We start from the raw sequence: 4713 nt of genomic DNA on the forward strand, positions 1-4713 counted from the left end.
TGAACCCCCCCCCCACATCTTTTCGACATCAGAGACACCTAGACTACAAAAAGTAGTGTAATCTAGGTGAAGAGGTATTCTCATTATCTCATCAGGAGCACTATTGAGTGAACTACAATGTTGACTGACACGATCCCAAATCACGGTGGAGCAACCGAGCCCTTTACATACAATGAAAATCTGATTCGGTTGCAGACTTACTAGTTATTAACTATTAATTACTTTTTACTAAAGGAGACGGTAAGGAGAGAAGGTGAAGATGTAGAGGATGCCATGAACTGATTATAAACTGATTTCATACTCAAAAGAAGCTGAAAACCCCAAAACTGTAATCACATTTTTAAGGACTTCTTTAACTTATACTTACGTTAACTTTAAATTTATATCCATAGATTTTTTAACGTATCGTAATGTATACATTAAAACTTATACAATAGTATTTCGAGCAGGGCATATATTACCCTATGTACCTATTTATGGTAATACTTCAATCTTATTCTGTTCCCATCAATGCGGGCAGGGACAGAATGCTCTCTCATGTTAAGCCTTCAACATTAAGTGAGCTCCTTAATAGAATAGTCATTACCAATAGTAAACTAGACCTATTGTTATATAATTTACTCCATGTAAACATAACTAGATCATCTGTTATTTTTAAAGAAGATATTAAGTAATTGTTTATACATTCTGATTGAATATCTAAGGTTATCTAGTTGAATTTTGTTGATTAAAGCCTTAGTTTGTAAAAAGGTTTTCTTAGTTTCATTACAATTTAATCAACAATTTTGCTATACTAACTTCAATACTCTGTAATAGAAAAACTACTGAAACCTGAGAAATTTGCATGCAGCCCTGAAACAACAAATGCTTCTAAACAATGGAAACATTGGTTTCAAACGTTCAATACATTCATAGAAAATGCTGAAGTTAAAGAAGATAAGAAACTTGGAGTACTAGTGAACTTTCTAACCTATGAAAACTATGAATTTATCAGTGTGTGTAAAGATTACAACAATGCTATTCAAACTTTAGAAACATTATTCATACCTAAGAAAAATGTACTTTTTGCTAGACACTTGCTTGCTAATCATAAACAACAAGAAGGAGAATCAATAAATCACTATTTGCAAACGCTTAAATCTCTTAGTAAGGAGTGTGATTTCGTAAATGTCGATGCTAAAACCTATAGTGATGAGTCTATCAGAGATGCCTTTATTAGTGGTTTAAATTCTTCTCAAATCAGACAACGTATTCTGGAACATAACGTTTTAACCTTGGAAAAAGTTGAAGAAATAGCTCGTTCCTTAGAGTCAGCTCAGAAACATGCGGACACTTATTCCATGACTTCAGGTGTACCTCAGTCATATTGTCACAACGTTGATACGAGTAGTAATTTAAAGATTCCTTCAGACAAACTAAAAACTCAGGAAGACAATTCTACTGCTGCTGCTGTATCAGCACACGGACTCCGACAGAAATGTTATTTTTGCGGAAGAGCAAGACATATTTCAAGAGATGACTGCCCTGCAAAATATGCTATTTGTAAAGGTTGCGCGAAAACTGGTCATTTTCTCAGAGTTTGTTTATCTAAGAATCTTAAAAAAGTTAAGATAAATTCAGCCTCTTTAACAACATGTCCCGTAATAACTTCAGCAGTAACACCCAAAGTATTATCTAAAGCAATTGTATCCGGAAATGTAAATGGAATTTCTGCTAAGTTTTTAGTTGATACTGGAAGTTCTGATAGTTTTATTGATAGTAGTTTTGTAAAGGCTAACAACCTTAAAACATTTCCAGAAGTCAAACAGGTGTCGATGGCATCTACGTCACTCGTTTCACCAATTAAAGGGTATGTTAGGGTAGATCTGTATGCACAAGCCAATGCTTACAAACAAATCAAAATGATTGTAATTGAAAGGTTATGTACTGATGTACTGATAGGACATGATATCATGAAACTACATACAAATGTTACTGTAGACTTTGGGGGACCAAGATCATCTTTCTCCGTTTGTAACGTTGCCTGTGCTAATGTGGAACCACCATCATTATTTCAGCACATGACTAAAGATTGTCGACCTGTTGTGACTAAGACAAGGCGGTTTTTTGTGGAAGATGAAAAATTTATACAATGTGAAATACAGTCTCTTCTGAAAGATGGTGTTATCGAGGAAAGTGTCTCTCCATGGCGAGCTCAAGTGCTCATTACCAAAAATGAAAACCACAAGAAACGACTTGTAATAGACTATTCTCAGACAGTAAATAAATTTACATTATTGGATGCTTATCCTTTGCCAGATATCGAATCACTTGTGTTAAAAATTGCTAAATTTGATACTTTCAGTTCATTAGATTTGTCTAGTGCTTATCATCAGATACCAATTCCAGAGCATGAAAAACAACTTACCGCTTTTGAAGCTAATGGGCAGTTGTATCAGTTCAAACGCATTCCTTTTGGAATAACCAACGGCGTGTCCGCTTTCCAAAGGACTATAAATAAGATTATTTCAGAAGAAGGACTCCAAGGTACTTTCGCATATATTGATGATGTTACAATAGGAGGAATGGGTAAACAAGACCATGATAAAAATTTAGAAAAGTTTATGGCTGTGGCTAAGAAATACAATCTAACATTGAACCTGAAGAAATGTAAATTTGCTCAAGATACTATATCTATTCTTGGTTATCAAATCAGAAATAGAACTATGCGTCCCGACCCAGAGAGATTACAACCACGTTTGGACATGCCTCTGCCTCATGATGCTGCTTCTCTTAAACGAACACTTGGATTGTTATCATACTACTCCAAATGGATACCAAGGGTTTCTGACAAGATTAAAAGTTTAGTAAGCTGTAAGAATTTTCCTATTGAACCAACCTCCATTGCCGCTAGTGATTTTCAAAACATTAAGAAGGATATAGAAAGATCATTTCTTGTGACTGTTGAACCGGAAAATCAATTGATAGTCGAAACTGATGTTTCAGGAGTTGCAATAGCTGCTACACTGAGCCAAAATGGACGTCCTGTTGCCTTCTTTTCTAGAACTTTGTCTAGAAGTGAAAAACAACACTCAACAGTAGAAAGAAAAGCACAGGCCATCGTAGAATCTATTAAGAAATGGAGACATTTTTTGTTAGGGAGACAATTTATTCTCTTAACTGATCAAAAAGCTTTGTCATTTATTTTTGACCAAAAACATTCTAGCAGAATTAAAAACGACAAAATCATGCGCTGGCGACTAGAGCTTTCTCCTTTCTCGTACGACATTCAATATCGACCTGGTAAAGAAAACTCTCTCGACCTGCTTTCTGCAGACGCACTCTCTCGGATCTGTAATGCCTCTACGACTGACAACAAACTTTTTGAAATGCACCAGGCTCTTTGTCATCCAGGAATAACGCGTTTCTATCACTGGGTACGCAGCAAGAATTTGCCATATTCTTTGAATGAGATCAAATCAATGAATTTATCTTGTCCTATTTGTTCAGAGGTCAAACCTAGATTCCACACACAAACCAACACATTGATAAAGGCCACTTCACCTTTTGAAAGACTCAATATTGATTTTAAAGGACCACTACCATCGTCAAGTAGAAATCGTTATATGTTAAATATTGTTGACGAGTACTCTCGCTTCCCATTCTCTTACCCCTGCAAAGAGATGACTTCGAGTACTGTGATAGAATGTTTGGAAAACTTGTTCTCTGTTCATGGGATACCAAATTACATCCATTCTGATAGAGGCAAATCATTTTTGTCTGATGAAATAAGGACATATCTTCATCAAAAGGGGATTGCTACAAGTTTAACCAGTCCATACAATCCTGCAGGAAATGGACAAATTGAGAGGTATAATGGAATTATATGGAAGACCGTTACACTGTCACTAAAATCCAAAGGACTGGACCAACGATACTGGGAGTCTGTACTTCCAGGGTCTCTACATTCGATACGCTCTTTACTATGCACAGCAACAAACTGCACTCCACACGAGAGAATGTTTATACATCCACGCCGATCAACTAAAGGTACTTCACTACCAGAATGGTTACTGCAACCTGGTCCAGTACTAACCAGGCGAAATGTAAGAAGCAGCAAATACGAACCACTAGTTGATGAAGTTGAATTAGTAGAAGCAAATCCACAATACGCACTAATTCGTTACCCCAATGGAAGAGAATCTACTGTTTCACTAAAACACTTAGCTCCCCGAGGTGATAAAAGTCTAATGGTGACAGACTTATCCAATTGGTCGGAAGAACAGGATGAACAAGGTGGAGGATGAACATGAAGATGCATCACAAGGAAATAAGGAAGATTCTTCAAAAGACACTGAAGTTGAATCTGAACAGTTCAATCAAGAAAATAAAATAGTTTCTCCTCGAAGAGGATCAAGAATAAGAAGGATCCCTGAACGTTTCAATGACTACCTCCTAAATTCAGTGGGGGAGAATGTTATATAATTTACTCCATGTAAACATAACTAGATCATCTGTTATTTTTAAAGAAGATATTAAGTAATTGTTTATACATTCTGATTGAATATCTAAGGTTATCTAGTTGAATTTTGTTGATTAAAGCCTTAGTTTGTAAAAAGGTTTTCTTAGTTTCATTACACCTATATAACTTCCATTTCATTGTTTGCTCTTTGCTCTAATCATTGTTCCTAGTTTCTCTAATCTATATTTTTTTACTTTGGTTTGGTTAAATTT

The sequence above is a fragment of the Homalodisca vitripennis genome, chromosome 4, assembly GCF_021130785.1.
Source record: "Homalodisca vitripennis isolate AUS2020 chromosome 4, UT_GWSS_2.1, whole genome shotgun sequence".
Lineage (NCBI taxonomy): Eukaryota > Metazoa > Arthropoda > Insecta > Hemiptera > Cicadellidae > Homalodisca > Homalodisca vitripennis.